The sequence below is a fragment of the Bos grunniens genome, chromosome 8, assembly GCF_055505025.1.
Source record: "Bos grunniens cultivar Pamir isolate PY7600 chromosome 8, Bosgru_T2T1.0, whole genome shotgun sequence".
Classification (NCBI taxonomy): Eukaryota; Metazoa; Chordata; class Mammalia; order Artiodactyla; family Bovidae; genus Bos; species Bos grunniens.
Window position 1 is genome coordinate 3,430,946 of NC_141172.1, and position 19,712 is coordinate 3,450,657.

Below are 19,712 nucleotides of genomic sequence, written 5' to 3' on the forward strand. Positions count from 1 at the left end.
AGGAGAAAAATAACTAAGTATGGGGCAAAGATTTGTTCAGATGCTCCACAAAGAAGACATACAAATGGCCAATAAGCATATGACAAGATACCCTCCTCCATTATGAGTCAGTGAGGAAAGGTATTAATACCACAAGAAGATGTCAATATGCACACATTCATCAATTAGATGCTCAGTTGTGTCCAACTCTTTGCAATCCTATGGACTTATCCTGCCGGGGCTCCTCTATCCATGGGGTTCTCCAGGCAAGAATATTGGAGTGGGTAGCCATTCCAATATTGGAAAGACTTAATTTAAAAGGACTCACAGTAGCCAGTGTTAGCAAAGATGTGGAGCAACTGCAACTCTCCACATTGTCCATAGGAATATAAAAATTTTGCACCCTCTTTGGGAAAAACCTAGGCAGTTTCTTCTAGAAAGTTAAATACTGTATATACTTACTCTGTGGTTTAGCAAATAGACTCACAAATATTTACCCAAGAGATATGGCAATATGTATATACACAAATACTAAGACTCAATGGTTTCCTGTACTTTTGTCCATTATAGCCCCAAATAGAACAATCCAAATACTCAAATGTGAAAAAATAAACTGTGGTATTTTCATGGGACAGAATACAACTCAGTAATATAAAGAAACAAACTGCTGATACATGGAACTGTGTTGATAAACATCAAAATTATTAAACCATTATGCTAAGGAAATCAGACACATTGTTTGACTGCATTTAAACAAAACTCTAGATAAACAGACCTAATATATAGTGTCAGAAAGTAGATAATGGTGGCGAGGGCCTATGACTTTTGTAGACTTTTTGTAGGGCTATGACTGTTGAGCCAAGGATCAGGATGTTGATTGTTATGAACAAGAGGCTTCTTGTTAGAGTGATGAAAGTGTTTTACAGTCTTCATTTGACTGTACAACCATGTATAACTATATAACCATGGTGATTATACAAGCCCACATTTCATGTGGAGGGTAATTTACTGTATATAAGTTAGTCTTCAGTAAAATTGACTTAGAATTTTATCTAAGATCATGGCATCTGGTCCCATCACTTCATGACAAATAGATGGGGAAACAATGGAAACAGTGACAGAGTTTATTTTTTGGGGCTCCAAAATCACTGCAGATGGTGACTGCAGCCATGAAATTAAAAGACGCTTGCTCCTTGGAAGAAAGGCTATGACCAACCTAGACAGCATATTAAAAAGCAGAGACATTAATTTGCCAACAAAAGTCCATCTAGTCAAAATTATGATTTTTCCAGTAGTCATGTATGGATGTGAGAGTTGGACCAGAAAGAAGGCTGAGTGCCAAAGAATTGATGCTTTTGAACTGTGGTGTTGGAGAAGACGCTTGACAGTCCCTTGGACTGCAAGGAGACCACAGCAGTCATTCCTAAAGGAAATCAACCCTGAATATTCATTGGAAGGACTGATGCTGAAGCTCCACTACTTTGGCCACCTGATGCTAAGAGCCAACTCATTAGAAAAGGCCTTAATGCTGGGAAAGATTGAAGGGAGGAAGAGAAGAGGACGACAGACAATGAGACGGGTGGATGGCATCACTGACTCAATGAGCATGAGTTTGAGCAATCTCCAGGAGATGATGAAGGACAGGGAAGCCTGGCGTGCTGCAGTGCACGGGGTAACTGAACAACTACCCAGAGGTGGGCCAAGCATACTTAAGGCTGTTAACAAAGACATGGCCCAAACCAGCAATAATCCCTGTTAAAGCAAATTGCTTTCTTTTGGACAATTTGCCAGTGATAAGAAAATCTCTGAAAGCCTACAAACAATAAATGCTGGAGAGGGTATGGAGAGAAGAAAATCCTCCTACACTGCTGATGGAAATGTAAATTGGTAACAGCCACTATGGAGAACAGTGTGCAGGGTCCTTGAAAAACTAAAGATAGAGTTACCATATAATTGAGCAACCCCACTCCTGGACATATATACAGAGAAAACCTAATTCAAAAAGGTACATGCACCCCAGTGTTCATAGCAGCACTATTTACAATAGCCAAGACACAGAAGCAACCTCAATGTCAACTGACAGATGAATGGATAAAGGAGATGTGGTGCGTGTGTGTATATATGGGATACACACAATGGGATACTACTCAGCCATATAAAAGAATGAAATATATTGCCATTTGCAGCAACATTTATAGACCTAGAGATGATCATACTAAATAAAGTAAGACAAAGAGAAATACATTTCTAATATGTGAAATGTAAAAAAAAAAAAAAAAAACAAATGTGCTTATTTACAAAACAGAAATAGACTCACAGAGGTAGAAAACACCATGGTTACCGAAGGGGAGGAGAGGAGAGAGATAAATTAGAAGTTTAGGATTAAAATATACACACTAGTATACTTTCATGCATTGGAGAAGGAAATGGCAAGCCACTCCAGTGTTCTTGCCTGGAGAATCCCAGGGACGGGGGAGCCTGGCGGGCTGCGGTCTATGGGGTTGCACAGAGTCGGACATGACTGAAGCGACTTAGCAGCAGCAGCAGCAGTATATTTAAAACAGATAACCAACAAGGACCTACTGTATACCACAGGGAACTCAATATCTTCTAATAACCTATAATGGGAGAGAATATAAAGAAGAATATATATGTTTATACAAAAAAAAACACATGTATTATTGAATCACTTCACTGAAACTAACACAAGATTATAAATCAACTATATTTCATAACAATTAAAAAAAGAGCTCTGGAAAATAACAAACAACAATGTAAACAAACTTAAAACTATCAGAAGGGAAATTTTACCTTAACACGAAGAATGACAAATAATATTAATTACATCATAATATAATGATATAATTTATAATATAACTGAGGAGTCTGGCATGCTATATATAGTTCCTGGGGTCAAAAAGAGTCAGCAATGACTTAGTGACTGAATAGCAACAATATTAAAGGAGATGGAATTTATAGGATTTTATCCTCCTACACCATAGTCACACCAAACCTTTTCTGTCAGTTTACTATGAAGATATACTTTTTCACATTTACCTGATTTCTATATAGTGGTGCTTGGCTTCTGATGGCATTTCTCTGTCATCACCTTTCTCTAGTTAACACACTGTGACGACTTGGATTGCCTACAGAACTCACCAGGACCAGGAAGGAAAGTAAGATGCAGACCTTGTTTGCACTTACTGGTTTTTCTGTTCTGTAACCACAGAATGCATCACCTGGTCCCTGAAAATCTTATAAATATAGGTCCCCCTTTGAAAGAATAAGCGGACCTTGTAGATGGTCAAGATAAGTGCCTCATTAGCACTATATATAAAAGCCAAATTCTTGTCCCGCCGCGTGGTGAATTAGCAACATCATGCTCTGTCAAGAAAGATTACCATAATGAGATTTCTATCATTCTTCATGCTGCTATAGGATGAAAGGTATGGAAACTGGAGAACAGAAGATGAATGGGAAACAGGATAACTTTCTTTCAAAATTCTAAGGGCTAAAGCAAAAAGAGCAGACTCGCTTTAAGTTGCTCAAGGGTATATATATATTGATTTTTGTTGTTGTTTAGTTGGCTCAGTTATGTCTGATTCTTCTACGACCCCGTGAACTGTAGCCCGCCAAGGTCCTCAGTCCATAGGATTTCTTAGGCAAGAATACTGGAGTGGGTTGCCATTTCCTTCTCCAGGGAATCTTCCTGACCCAAGGATTGAACCTTTGTCTTCTGCATTGCAGGTGAATTCTTTACCACTTAGCCACTGGGGAAGCCCCATATATATTGATATACGTATGCTATCTACTACACTAAATATATATTAAAAATATATAATATATATTTAAAAATATACACTGTGCCACATGGAAAGCTCCACTAAACAGGAATATTTAGGCTTAGTATTAAAAAAATTAAATACTAAAAATACTAACTAGAGCTGCCCAAGAAGGAAACAGACTTAGGTCAATGGAAAAAAAAAAAAAAAAGACATTATCTCAGAAGAATTTAAGCAGAAATACATTCATTTGCCGAAGATATTTAAAGAAAAATTATATCCTGTGTAAAAATGATCTTTAGGGCCCGTGAAATTGGAACTTCTTTATTGCATGGTAATATGCTGATTTTAAATTTAAAGGGAACAAAATTAAGATATGATTGAATACCAGCTACATAGCTTTAACCTTTGAAATATGAACAATTTTCCAGACAAGTTCATCATTTTCTGGTGAAGATTTTCTTGATCTTCTGTAAACTCTAGCTTAACAATTTGGTCTCTTTCCCTCATCTTTAGAGCTTCCCAGTTGGTGCTAGTGTTAAAGAACCTGCCTGCCTGCAATGCAGGAGACATAAGGGACATGAGTTCAATCCCTGGGCCAGGAAGATCCCCTGGAGAAAGGAATGGCAACCCACTCCAGTATTCTTGCTGGAGAATCTCAAGGACAGAGAAGCCTGGGGTCGAAAAGAGTCGGACACGACTGAATCGACTTAGCACACACACTCACAATTTGAGAGTCCTGAGAAGCTTCACTGGGCTTTTGTGGTGGCTCAGTCATAAAGAATCTGTCTTCCAATGCAGGAAGACACAAGTTGGATCCCTGGGTCAGAATATCCCCTGAAGAAGGGAACGGCAGCCCACTCCAGTATTCTTGCCTAGAAAATCTCACGGACAAAGGAGCCTGGCAGCCTACAGTCCATGGGGTCATAAGAGTCAGACACAACTTAGCAACTAAATCACCACCCTCAAGAGCTTCAGTCTCCATATGAGTGAATAGCTGCAGTTTCTAAGATATTTTTAAGTTAAAAGAGCATTTTTGCTCTAGACCCCACACATTCATCTCCAATAATGATTCTGAGAAGCAAACACCTTTGCTCTTTCTGAAGTCCTCCCAGTAGGAGGACCACAGACCCCATCTTTTTGTTTGCAAATAATTCTCTTCAGGAAATTTGGACAGTGAGAAATCAGACACTTTGTAACCATAAAAGCACAACTTCATTCAAAAAGAAAGTAAATTTGAAAAAAATGGGATAAAAGCATGTTATAGGCAGGATGGATTGTACCAAAGTCCCTGATGGTACCTTGAGTATCTGTGGATCAAGCCTGGGTAGTGGCCTTTCCGCTTTCCATAGGGGGTGAACGGGAATACAGATTTGTATGATATGGTACTTAATTATTGGAAAAGTATGACTACTGTGTAGCTTTAAGAAGGCTTACATTATGTTTTCTTTTTTGTTGTTGTTCGTATTTTTGGATAGCCATTTTAATATTGAAGATAGAAGAAGAAGGTTTGTGTTCTTGTATCTCCCTAAACATGCTTCACCCATATCTATCCACACCAATACTCAACAAACATTTATGGATTATCTGTCTTTTCTACACATAATGACAGTCTTTTTGGGGAGATAATGAAGAAAAGGATGTTACCTTGACAAGGAATCAGAGTAATGGCGGGAGGTAGATGCTGTAACAAAAGATAACAATGCACTACAAAATCTGAATGACCTGGGGGAGTAACTTTAACTTCCTGTTGAGGACTTCCAGGAGGTCTCCAGATAGAAGGGAGAAGGCAGGACATTCCTGGCAAAGCAAACATCGAGTGCAAGGGCAGGAAGAGGGCGAAGGGAGAGCGGGAGTTCGGGATAAGACTGACAGTTTAATGTGGCTGAAACACCAGCTGTGAAGTGGAAAGAGGACTTGGGAGCGAGTCAGGAAAGGCCAGGCTGGGACTGGCCTGGTGACTCATGATAAAAGTTTGAGTATACAAAGGATCCTATGAAAGATGGGGAAATAGCCTGTGTGTTTAAGGTAAGAAATGATAGTTTTAGAGATTTCAGAACAATAGCTAGTAAGAGTATACTGGGTCAGAGTGACCAGAATGTGGACACAGGAAAGAAGAGATAGGGAGTTTGGAATGGACGTGTGCACAGGCAACAGGGACCTACTGTCTAGCACAGAGAACTCTTCTCGGTGTTATGTGGCAGCCTAAATGGGACGGGGGCATTTGGGGGAGAGTGGATACATGTATATGTATGGCTGAGTCCCTTCCCTGTTCACCTAAAACTATCATAACATTGTTTGGCTATACTCCAACATAAAATAAAAACTTAGATTTAAAAAAAAGAGAGAGAGAGGCTATAGCAGCGGTCAAGGAAGTGAGAGATGGCCAGGGTCTAGCTCACTGTCAGTGCTGCTGACTAGACACAGAAATCCAGTATTAGAAGGTTATCATCCATAGAACTGGCCACTTTGGGGGCTTGGAAGAGGAGATTAGCATGGACATCAGCATGATCATGATGCTGTTTATTCCTCTAGGAGACGTCAGTGGAGGAACACATTCTGTGCGTGTGTGCTATGTCACTTTATCATATCCGACTCTTTGTGACCCTATGGACTATAGACCCAGGCTCCTCTGTCCACAGATACTCCACAGGCAAGAATAGTGGAGCAGGTTGCCATGGAGGATAACACTTAGGGAGAACCAATTTGGTATATACTTTCAGTTTGAGGAAGCAGTGGCTCCCCTGGTGGACATACCTGGATGTCATACATGGGTCATAGCTAAGGGAGGGAATCATGGCCCAGATTTGGGAAGCACCAACCTACAAATGACACTGATGCCTCAGACACATTTGTGATCACCTGGAGGAATATAGGGCTTCTCTGGTGGCTCAGACAATAAAGAATCCGAATGCCAATGCAGGAAGCCTGGATTTGATCCCTGGGACAGCAAGATCCACTGGAGGAGGAAATAGCAAACCACTCCAGTATTCTTGCCTGGAGAAGCCCATGGACAGAGGAGCCTGGTGGGCTACTGTCCATGGGGTCACAGAGTCAGATACAACTTAGCGACTGAATGAATGAACAAAGGAAGAAAATAAGAGGAAAATGGGTGTTTGTTTTTTTTTGTTATATTTTGAGACTACATTATGATCTAATCCTGGCTTTAGGAATAGATGATACAGCTCTTCCGAAATCATGTCTATTGAGGTTTTCCCTCCTCCATCTCCATACAAAATTGCCAGGAAGTGTCCACTCCTTCAGGGGAGTTACTTTTCTTTTCAAGCTGAAGGCCTACTGTCCATAGCCCGTTTTAGCACAAACAGTTTTAACCTCTTCTTGCAACACAGCTTGGCACACTTTGGCAGCCCATCGTTTTCTGTCAGAGCAGAACCGATACCAAGGCAATGCCAAGTAAGACATGCCCAGCTCGAAGCCGAACTGTCTGCATCTTGGTTTTCAGGCTTCTTGGAAGCAGCAGGAAGGCTTCAGTCTCGACTGCAGTGTAATAGTGTCCCATCCATGCACCTATTCTTTTATCGTCTCTTCACCTCTCCTAAGGTCCCTTATCATCTTCAGTTTCCCCACGATGTTGGCAGGTATGCCCGAGATGAAGATGGAGCCTCTGGTTGCCCACAGACAATTAACATCTTCTCTCTAATTTCCAATCTCATGTTTTTAAACTTGAGAGGATAAGGATTCTGCCTTCCCTAGAATGTGTGTAAAATGCCTTGGACAAAATAGGCTTTCACCAGTGTGGTAAAGACCCTGCCTGCCAATGCAGGAGACTTAAGAGAGAGACACAGTTTCAATCCCTGGATCAGGAAGATCCCCTGGAGGACGGTACGGCAACCCACTCCAGTATTCTTGCCAGTGAAATCCTATGAACAGAGGAGCCTGGTGAGCTACGGTCCATGAGGTAGCAAAGAGTTAGACACGATGGAAGTGACCTAGCATGCACAGTGATGGTTATGTCATGGGGAGAGAGCAGGAGAGATGGAGAAAGTTGAGAGTGGGCACGAGTGTGCTAAGTCACTTCACTCATGTCCAGCTCTTTGCAACCTCATGGACTGTAGTCCACCAGGATCCTCTGTCCATGAGATTCTCCAGTAAAGAATACTGCAATGTGTTGCCATTTCCTTCTCCATGGGATCTTCCCCACCCAGGGATCAAACCCAAATCCCTTATGTTTGTTGCATTGGCAGGAGGGTTCTTTACCACGAGCACAACCTGGGAAGCCAAAACGCTCAACTCCTTGGGGCTTTAGTTTATCAGTAAACAGAAAAAACGCGATCAAACTTACAATGCTTCAGGGAAATAGAGGTCGTGTGCATGTGTGAATTTGTATAAGGGTGCAGCGGACACAATTAACAGTGATTTAAGAAAACCTTCACTGATTTCACATGCATAAAGTCTACAGCAACAACAACAAAAATGCAAGGATGGTTTGAGCACAGGAAACCAGTGCACTAGGCTAACATAAAGGCAAGAGGAAGCGCTGTCAGTTAAAGCTGCTGCTGCTGCTGCTGCTAAGTGACTTCGGTCATGTCCGACCCTGTGTGACTCCATAAACAGCAGCCCACCAGGCTCCGCTGTCCCTGGGATTCTCCAGGCAAGAACACTGGAGTGGTTGCCATTTCCTTCTCCAGTGCATGAAAGTGAAAAGTGAAAGTGAAGTCGCTCAGTCGTGTCCGACTCTTAGCAACCCCATGGACTGAAGCCCACCAGGCTCCTCCATTCATGGGATTTTCCAGGCAAGAGTACTGGAGTGGGGTGCCATTGCCTTCTCCGCAGTTAAAGCTAGCTTGCCCAAAATTCCTCCTGCAAGCTACTCTTAAGGCATGTTGGCAAAGCATTTTGGGCATCCCTACCTACTTAGGACCCTGAGAAGGGATGACCTCACTCCTCAGCCTCATGAGAAACAACTGGCTGGGGTTAAATGGGGCCACCGACAAGGAGTCTTTCATACAGGAGTTTTTCCAGTGTTAAAATTTAGCTGTCCTTTTCCTCATTTTTCCCTCAGTTAAGGATACACTCATAATAAAATGATAGTTGTCACTAAAACCATATCAGATGCAAACAGGAATTTTTTTGTGTGAGTGAGGTAGGTACTATTTTTTTTTTTCCCAATTGGAGGTTAGTTGCTCTACAATGTTGCATGGGTTTCCACCATACATCAACATGAGTCAGCCGTAGGTATACACATGTCCCCTCCCTCCCACGTCATCCCACCCCTCTAGTTTGTCACAGAGTCCCCTGTGACAAATAGCAACTTCTCATTAGCTATTTTACACATGGCAATGTATTTATTTCAGTGTTACTCTCTCAATTCGTCCCACCATCTCCTGCCCCTGCTGTGTTCATAAGCCTGTTCTCCATGTCTGAGTGTCTATTGCTGCCTTGCAAATAGGTTCATCAGTACTATTTTCCTAGATTCCATATATAATATATGCATTAATATAGGACACTTGTTTTTCTCTTTCTGACTTACTTCAGTGTCTATAACAGGCTCTAGGTTCATCCACCTCACCAGAACTGACTTGAATGCGTTCCTCCTCTTTATGGCTGAGTAATATTCCACTGTGCATGTGTTCCTCGTCTTCTTTATCCATTCATTTGTTGATGGACATCTAGGTTGCTTCCATGTCTTGGCTATTGTAAATAGTGCCGCATGGACTTTGTGGTATATGTGTCTTTTTGAGTTATTATTTCCTCGGGGTACTGGGATTGCTGGGCCACATGGTAGTTTGTTCCTACTTTTTAAAGAAATCTCATACTGTTCTCCAGAGTGGCTGCATTGGTAAAAGGGAATTCTTCATCTATTCTCAGTGACTTTTAAGCATTTTTTAAGCTTCACAATACTTTGCTTAGTTGAAATATTATCAGGAAGGCTAATATGTAAAATGACAACAGGCAGAGCTTCTCTAGAAGAAGGATGGCGGTCCCAGGCTCCCTGGCCTTCCAGTGCCCAGCACGTCCCCTCCCCACAGCGACGGCAATGCTGCAGTCTCACCCCTGGTGCTTCCTGGATGGAATAGAGCCTTTGTAGAGCTAGTCCACAGGTATCCATCTTCCATGGGTACCAGACGCTATGCCAGGCAGGGAAATCCACATAGATGGCAGAAGAAGCCCCCTATGTATATAAGGCTTATTTCCTAGGACAAGAGACAGACAGAATGAGGGGAAAGACAATAAAATGAAAAATGAATGGGGGGCGGTGAATTGTGAGATTGAGACTGACATATATACACTACTATGTATGAAATAGAGAACGAATGAGAACCTACCATATAGAACGAGGGGAAAAAAGGTCCAGTCTGTCTGTAGGGCATACATTAACCTTAAGAGTGCATTCCAATATACATTAGTGCAAATACTGTTTGATTCCACTTATGTGAGGATCCTAGAATAGTCAAGTTCACAGAGTCAGAAAGTATAGTAGTAGATGCCAGGGCCTGGGAGTAGGGGGCTGGGGAGGGGGGCATGGGGATACAGAGTCTAGTGCGGACTGTAGCCCACTGGGCTCCTTTGTCCACAGAATTTTCCATGCAAGAATACTGAATGGGTTGCCACTGGCTTCTCCAGGGGATTTTCCTGACCCAGGGATCAAACATGGGTCTCCTGCACTGTAGGCATTTTCTTTACCGTCTGAGCCACCAGGGAAGCCTTGTGCAAAGAGGGGGGTTTTATCCAAAAGGAGAGCAAGGGGGAACAGCAGGAAGCAGGGATGACTGGATGTGTTTAACAGGCAAGAGCTAGGTCCTCCAAGGCCTTGAAAACCGTAAGAGACAGATTTTATTCTAGGTGTCATGGAAGAACCTGGGAGAGAATTTTGAGGGAACGCCTAAGTCATGATTTGGTTTATACTTTAAAAAAAATCACAAAAGTGAGAGTTCCTCTGGTGGCTCAGTGGTAGAGAATCTGCCTGTCAATGCAGGGGACATGGGTTCGATCCCTGGTCCAGGAAGATACCACGTGCCGCAGAGCAGCTAAGCCCCAGGTACCACAACTACTGAGCCTCTGCTCTGCAACAAGAGAAGCCAGCACAATGAGAAGCCCTCACACGGCACCCACAAAGTAGCCCCTACACTAGAGAAAAGGCCTGCACGGCGATGAACACCCAGCACAGCCAAAAATTAATTAACTTAAAAAAAAAAAAAACAGATCACAGAAGTGAGATCTTACTCATAGAACCAAAGTCTAGACTTACTATTGACAAAATATAGGCTTTGTAATTATTACACCATTCTTGAGGTTGGGGCATCATGTTTTCAGAATACTTAAACACCACGCCAAAAACAGTGCACGGAAGCCCTGAACGGGAACAAGGTTCACTTTGGCCCCACTGCTCTTCTCCTCCACTCCTCGGGGTAACTTTTTTCTCTTTCTGCGGGAAAACTAGGATCCCTCCCAACACCAGTTCGTCCCAAGCAGCAACTTTATCAGAGTTTATTCTCAACTAAGCTGGACTCTCTCTAAAGGAATTTCATTACAACTGCCAAGAATATATGATTTATCCCTAGTGCTTCCCTATGATTAAGTCTGAACTGTAAACAAATTTCCCATGTTCAGTAAAAACCTAGATATCCCACCTTTTAAGATCCTTGAATCTCCTTCTCTCCACTTCTCTCCCCTCCCTCCTCTCCCCACCCCTCACATTCTTTTTTAACTATTTAAAGCAATGATAAGTAGATCACAGAGGATCTGAATCCAATTTTCTGTAGAAGAAAATTTCTCTGCCTATTTTAGTATATTCATCTTTCTTGGATCTATTGAAGAGCTAAATTCTAAGGCTCCAAATACCCAGGGATGAAGCTTGAACTTAGACTGTGGTTCATCAGAGCTGTTCAGACCATTAACCATCACTTCTCATTATTCCTGTGTTTCAGCTAACAGCTACCATATTAAAAGTTCAATACAGTAAAGAGACACAAATTCTTAATCATTGAGGTCTAGCAGAACAATGTATTTTTCACAACAATACAAATAGGTTGTATTGTATAGTTTGACATGTATGTATGTGTGTGTTAGCTGCTCAGTCACGTCCAACTCTTTGCAACCCCATGGACTATAGCCTGTAGCCCCACCAGGCTCCTCTGTCCATGGGATTCCCCAGACAAGAATACTGGAGTGGGTAGCCATTCCCTTCTTCAGGGGATTTTCCAACCCAGAGATCGAGACCCTGGGTCTCCCAAATTGCAGGCAGATTCTTTACCATCTGAGCCACCAGGGAAGCATTTTCAAATATTAGAAAGGAAAATTTAGTAACATTCAGGAAAGACGTACCACGTAGTACTTTCTACAAAATACAGCGCTGATTTTATTGAACCATAGACAGGTACATAAAACCCTGGTTGTTGAGACATCAGACCTCTGCTAATCAGGTAGGCTCTTGTTCTTAGAAGATGCAGGAAGTGCTGCCTGCATTGTCAACCTAACAAGGCAGATGATGTGGATCAATTTGTACCGTCCTTGACTTTCTGCTTCTATTAGAATTCTGAAAGATCATTAGCCACCTCTGGGATATGTTTGATTAATGGGTTTGGTTCAACAAAAAAAAAGGTGAGGTCAACCATGAGCAGAATTTTATTTTTAAAAAGGTATTCCGGAGGGAACGTGTGTTTTCAAAACTGCAGTGAAAAGCAGTTAGTTTCTCAGGAGCGTTTTGGCCCACGCCACAGAGCATTCTGCCCGGAGGGCCTGGGAAGCCTTTCAGTCACTGGGCCAGGACCGCTGGGCCGGGTGTCAGCTCAGCTGCCAGGACTGGCCAGGTCTGGGCCAAGCTAGGACCCCTCACCGCATGCTGCTAGGAAATGAGATCACCCGTGAAAACAGATAACTCCAAAGCTTGGCTCACTTCTCACAGTGACCCACATTCTTCCTTCACAAGAGAGAAGGTGAGACACACCTCTGTTCTTTTTACACAACACACCTTCTCATGTTTAGCTCTTTCATTAAAAACACCTCTTTTGCTCTTTTCTGTAACACAGTTCTGCTCTTTTCTATAACAGCTCCCCTCCCCTTGCTTCCACCTAGAAAAAGCTGAGACAACACTCTGAGGAAAAGATGTGTTTTAGTTGCCAACATGAGAAGGTGGCATCTTTTTAAACCACCACCCACTTACTCCCCTAAGTGTATCATCCATATCAATGAAGCTAATTTTATAAACTGAAGATGCTCTTTCTATTAAGTTCTCCTCCAAATGAAAGCAGCGAGCTTCATTCTATTTATCACCCTGCTCTTTACAATTAGTTTTATGATGGATGGCGAGAATGCTAATGCTATAAATCCAGTCTGCAACTCTCCCAAGGCTACTGACAGTTATTAATCCCTTAAGGAGGACTGAAAATATGCTATATAACAAGTCAGTCTGACTTGTAACCTCCGCTGCAGAACTGTTTAACCCCCCACACTCAGATTCACGCCACAGGTTTTTTAACAAGATATGAGGATCTAAAATAATCAGTTTCCCAAAAGTAAGGCAATGCCTGAGCATTGAGTAAAATCAGACAATTTCTGATCCTTTAATACAGCCATACAATATCACTGGCTATTATATACAGGATGAATAAACAATGAGGTCCTATCGCATAGCATGGGAAACTATTTTCAATATCCTGTGATAAACCATAATGGAAAAGAATATTAAAAACTGTGTGTGTGTGTGTGTGTGTATAAAACTGGGTCACTTTGCTGTACAACAGAAATTAACAACATTGTAAGCCAGCTATATACTTCAATAAAATAAAACAAAAGTAGCAAAAAATAAAAACAAATACCACTGGCTGACACTGGAGACTCATCTTCATTTCTTTAAATAAAGACCTAAAATATGTCATGAAAAATGAGTTTATGTATCAGAAACAGCTTAAAAATATAAAGTGCCTGAATTTTGATCCAGTGTCTGGATCAAACTTTAAGAAGAGCACTCTGCTACCATCCTCTGCTCATAACTGGTAACATCGATATTTGGCCTTTTATAAAGATTTGGAAAGTCAGACATGAGCCTCCTACATTAGAGGACAAGAAATTTCAGTTAATTACAGGTAGTTGAGAAAATGTTCCTTATTTAATCTGTCACTCAACCCTTCTTTCTGTTGTAACCAAGTTTTTCTTTTCTTTTTTTAATAACACCCATTTGTTTTTATTTGTTCCTGCCTATTTATCAAAGTGTCACTGATATTCTATGTAGAGCTTTCTATCACATATGAATCTATGTTTGCCTAATTGGTACACATTTGTTTCATGAGACTTTGATCTGAGAAAAATCACATTTATTTTCCCAAATAAAATTGTATTTGGTTCCATTCCCAAGCAGCAAAATTGTCAGTCTCTGTCTTTTTGCAAAACTTCCTTCCCCTACCACTCCTGGAGTTCTATGAGAAGATCTGGAGAAGCACAAAGACTGGAAAGATCAGGAAACATCTGGTCTCCAGGACAACACGTTTCTCATCCTTACTTGTTCTTGACAAATCCCAGTGTTTCAGTTGAAGGTGGGCAGCCCTCAATCATGACTTCCATGTCCTCTGACCCAGTCTTTGTCACTGAGGATGCTCCCAGGGCATCCCAGATGGAGGGTCTCAGAGTCCATCCCTTGTCAACCAGACACCACATCCCTCAGTACCCTGAATCTTTGCAAGTTTCTTTTCATGAACAGGATCCAGTGTTTCAGGGAACCCACCAGCCTTCCATAACATCCTTTTTTTTTTCCTCAGCAAGAAAGAAGAGTTGTTCTCCAAGACTCTAGTATTTCAATCAGGAGACATCTTTTTTTTTTTTTTTAATATAATTGCTTTACCCTATTGTGTTAGTCCCTGCTGTACAATGAAGTGAATCAGCTGTAGTGCACATACATCCCCTCCCTCATGGGCCTCCCTCCCATCCCTTCCATCCCACCCGTCTAGAACCTGCTATGAAGCACAGGAAGCTCAGCTCAGTGCTCCCCGATGAGACCTCTTAATATTCACTCTCAGGAAACAATAACTGAGGCCTCCAAGTCTCAAAGTTCCTGGCTGTTTAGTAGAAGGGAAGGTAAAATATTTCCTCCTTTTGGTGAGACTGAGACATAGCTATCTGCTGGATTGGGTTGTCCTGAATCAGTAAGTAGGCACATAGATGATAGACAGACAGATACATAGAGTTACACCATTATATGGAGTTACATGGATGATGTGTTAGTCACTCAGTCATGTTCGACTCTTTGTGACCCCAAGGACTGTAACCCGCCAGGCTCCTCTGTCCGTGGAATTCTCCAGGCAATACTGGAGTGCACTGTCATTCCCTTCTCCAGAGGCTCTTCCTGACCCAGGGATTGAATCCAGGTTTCCTGCATTGCAGGTAGATTCTTTACTGTCTGAACCACCAGGAAAGCCACAACATGGATGATAGGAATAACTGATAGATGTGTGTGTGTGTGTCTGTGATTATATTGTTTGGGTACAGATTGTGTGTGTATGAATTCTGTACTTGATGAAGAGACAGGAGAAAGAGAATTGGCATGCGTTTTTAACAATAAGGTCTTTTGTAATAACATTTATAACAGCATCTCAAGAATGAAAGAACTCAGATAATGAGGCTACTATATAGTGAGCTTTAAAGGTGACTGATTTACTCATCCTTGACTTTCCCTAGATCCTGTCTGGGCTCCCAGACATAATAGATATGCAAAAGAAAAAATGTGTTTTAACTTGAATTGAAATATAACCCCCAAAGTGGGTATAACCTTCAGATGATCAAACAAATATGAAGACATCTTTTAACAGCAAACAAGAGATCAAGTAAGTACAAAATACTATAAGAAGTCAGTAATTCCATTTTTGCCTAACAACCCCTCTACTGCTACCGTAAGGCTGGGATGCACATGGCCTGAACAAGTTGTTCCCACATGCACCTCTAGATCAATTATTCATCTTTCCATCTGGAACCAAGTCTTACATCTGCCCTTCTTTCTCCAAAGATCCCCAAGTCAGGCATATACACAGAGAATGAAGCCAGGCAAATGGGTAAACAGAATAATAAATGGATAAACAAAAACCCTTTTTATTATGAGGTATTTGCATCCAATCTTAATATACCCTCTGAGTGAATTCAATTGGCAGGCTTTCTGCACCCTTCAGGCACCCTGGTGGGGTTACAAGTGTCACAAATATAGAAGTAAAACTAATATAATGAATCCCATTGTCCCCGGTAGCCAAAAGGATGGGTTTGGAACAGGCAGTGTCCCTGGGCTGTCACATGAGCCAACAGCAGACTTCTCTATAAATGCTGAGTGCCTGGGACATCTCATTTTCTGCTATGATATGGTAGGGAAGGGATTCCCAGGTGGCTCAGTGATAAAGAATCTGCCTGCCTATGCAAGGACCCAGGCTCAATCCGTGGGTCAGGAAGATCCCCTGGAGAAGAAAATGTCAACTCACTTCATTATTCTTGTTTGGAGAATCCCATGAACAGAGGAGCCTGGCAGGCTATGGTCCATGGGGTGGCAAAGGGTTAAACATGATTGAACACGAGTGCGATGGTAGGGAAAGTGTCGGGATGCTATATATTTGATGATGATGAAAAGAGATTCTGAAGAGGAACTTCCCTGGTGGTCCAGTGTCTAAGACCCCTTGCTCCCAATGCAAGGAGCCCAGGTTCAATCCCTGGTCAGGGAACCAGATCCCACATGCCACCACTAAGAGCTCTCACGATAACTAACGATGCTGCCTGCTGCAGCAAAGATCAACAAGCCTGCGTGCTTCAACCAAGACCAGGTGCTGCCAAGTAAGTAAAGTAAATATACATTTTCTTTAAAAAGGAGATTCTAAAGAAAACACGCAAGGAATCAAGGCATAGTTTGCTTTCATGACAACTGTCTGTTCTTACTCATGTTCCACTGACCATAGTTTACCTTCATCACAACTATTTATCCTATTTTCAATCATGTTCCAGCGCCCAGTGACATGGTCTAGTGAATGCCCTGGAACCATTCAGTGTTTTCTTTGATAATACATTTAGCAGAGAAGAAACCCCTCTGAATTTCCTCTATGGGACAGTGAAAGTCACAGCGAACAAGCCCTCCTGAACACCTGAGTATGATTTAAACAATTATATGTAAGATCCTCATAACTGCTATCATTTGCATGTATATTTCATTGGTTTTCCCCATGCTCTACACCTAAAAAAATGTTCATTTTGATCTGTTTTTGAATAATATCCAAATTACCAATGGATTCATTTTTGAATGGCTTAGTAAATCTTACTCTCTCTTCAGGCTATAAGTAAGAAGTCAGGAAAAGCAAGACATTGTTTAAAGATACTAGAGATTAAAAAGAGGTTTAGAGATAAATGCAGACTGGGGCTGAATTATAACAGCAGTTCCCCTTCAGTGGTCCAGTCCACAGGAAAGCAGTATTCTGTCCTACATCCTCTCACCTTGGTGCCAGGTTGACAAACAGCACATCTGTCCACTGTGAATCGTGGGTAGAAACTTCCATGTGTTCACAGGTAATGCTGTCCTAGAACTGCTGTTGTTTATTTAAATCATGTCTGACTCTTTTGTGACCCCATGGACTGTAGCCGGCCAGGCTCCACTGTCCACGGGATTCTCTGGGCAAGAGTACTGGAGTGGGTTGCCATTTCTTCCTCCAGGGGATCTTATCGACCCAGGGATCAAACCCACATCTCCTGCATCTCCTGCATTGCAGGCAGATTCTTTACCACTGCACCACCTAGGAAGCCCTACTTCGCTATTCATCTGGGCACTTATTTGCATAAATAAATGTCTTTTCATTTCTGTCAATCCCATCATTCTTTCTAAAATATCAAATTGAGGGTTTTTCCCCAAACAGTGTGTTCATATCTTCAGAAAGAACCACTGACTGGGAACTTTGTCATAGGCTTTCAAGTGTGTAAAGTTTCAGGTCTAAGGCTAATACAACACTATCATATTTCAAAAAACCTCATCTCATTTTTGTGGTTATTGAGGGCTGACATTCTTGAGGCTGCTCTGGATATCTTCTGTCAGCTTTGTTTTCTACTGTCTGGTTGGTTGAGCTCTGAAGTGAAGTTGCAAGTCTGAATGACTGTCAGATAACATAACCATTCCTGGAATGTCTATACACACACATATACTTTGGATACAAATTCCTGTGTGAGCTTCATCTTTTTCTTAGGCATCCAAACTATGAGGTGCACATGTCAAAGGAAATCTTTTTGTCAAATGATGATGCCACTGAAAGAGCAAAGAAAACTCTCTCCTATGTGTAGGCAATTATTTCTACTTTCCAGGAGACACCTCTGGGCTGCAGTTGTAAACATGTCACTGGCCTCTTCAAAGTCACCTTTTCCTTTCATAATAACATGCCATTACCCTGGGTATATTTTTTTCAAAGGCACTATGATATCCTTCATGTTCTAGTCCACACTTACTGAAAAGAAAATACTAGGATTGTTCATGGTTTATATAAATTTTGCTAAAATTACCTAAAACTATATAATAATTTATGTGCAATGCACAGAGAGGATTAAAGAAAAGGAAGAAACGGAGAAAACTTCTAGTACGAAAGGATTTGTTTTGTGTTATTTTTAACCATGGGGGGTGATTCATTGAGCTTCCCAGGTGGCTCAGTGGTCTGGAACCAGTGTGCCAATGCGGGAAACTCAGGTCCAATCCCTGGGTCAGAAAGAGCCTCTGAAGAAGGAAACAGCAACCCAGTTCAGTGTTCTTGCCTGGGAAAACCCATGGACAGAGGAAAACCCATGGTGGGCTACAACCCATGGGCTTGAAAAGAGTCTGACATAACTTGATGACCATGACAATAATCGAGGGTGACAATGATTCATTAACATGAAAAATCTTGCCTAATGGACTGAAACACTTGGGGAGACCTACAGTATATTTTCAAATGGTGATTTCTAAAATAAATCACACTGCACAACACTCCAAAAAATGTTTTTAAATGTTTGTGTTTTTTCATTCTGTGTAGCTTATGATAGCTCAGATTATAACTTCTAGGGTTATAGTGCTGTATTTAGTAGGGAACGCATGTGGAAATACTGTTTATGCTAACAGGGCAAAAGTTCATATCATGTGAGCACAGGAAGACAGAATTATATTGGCGACTTTTCATCATACAAACTTTAATATCAATATTTATTTATTTTTGCTGTGGACCATGTTTAAAGTCTCTATTGAATTTGTCCCAGTATTGCTTTTGGTTTTTATGTTTTGGTTTTTTGGCCCCAAGGCATGTGGGATCTTAGTTCCCAGACTGGGGATCAAACCTGCATCCCTACATTGGAAGGTGAAGCCTAAATCCTGGGCCACCAGGGAAGTCCCTAACATCACATTAAAGATTGTTACAGAAGCTAAAAATAGTTCTCTCTCCACCTAACTTTCTCCAGTGGTTATATGCTGCTGCTGCTGCTAAGTCGCTTCAGTCGTGTCCGACTCTGTGCGACCCCATAGACGGCAGCCCACCAGGCTCCTCTGTCCCTGGGATTCTCCAGGCAAGAACACTGGAGTGGGCTGCCATTTCCTTCTCCAATGCATGAAAGTGAAAAGTGAAAGTGAAGTCGCTAATTGAAGATTTTGTTGAATGAGAGTTTTCCCTATTCCTGGCCTTTAAATGAGAATTTCACACTCTTCCTGTTTATTGAGTGAACTCTGAAGTCTCTGCAAATATCAGAACCTGTTCCAGGACATGGCCACAGACACTATTCCCTTGATGAAGGCTCAGTCTTCTACTTCAGGTTCCTGAGTCAAACTCTGGCCCCTTGTAGACTTTTTAAAATTTAATTTATTTTAATTGGAGGATAATTACAATATTGTGATGGTTTTTGCCATACATCAACACTGAATGGATAAGGAAGTTGTGGTACATATACAGAACAGAATACTCAGCTATTAAAAGGAACACATTGAGTCAGTCCTAATGAGGTGGATGAAACTGGAGCCTGTTATACAGAGTG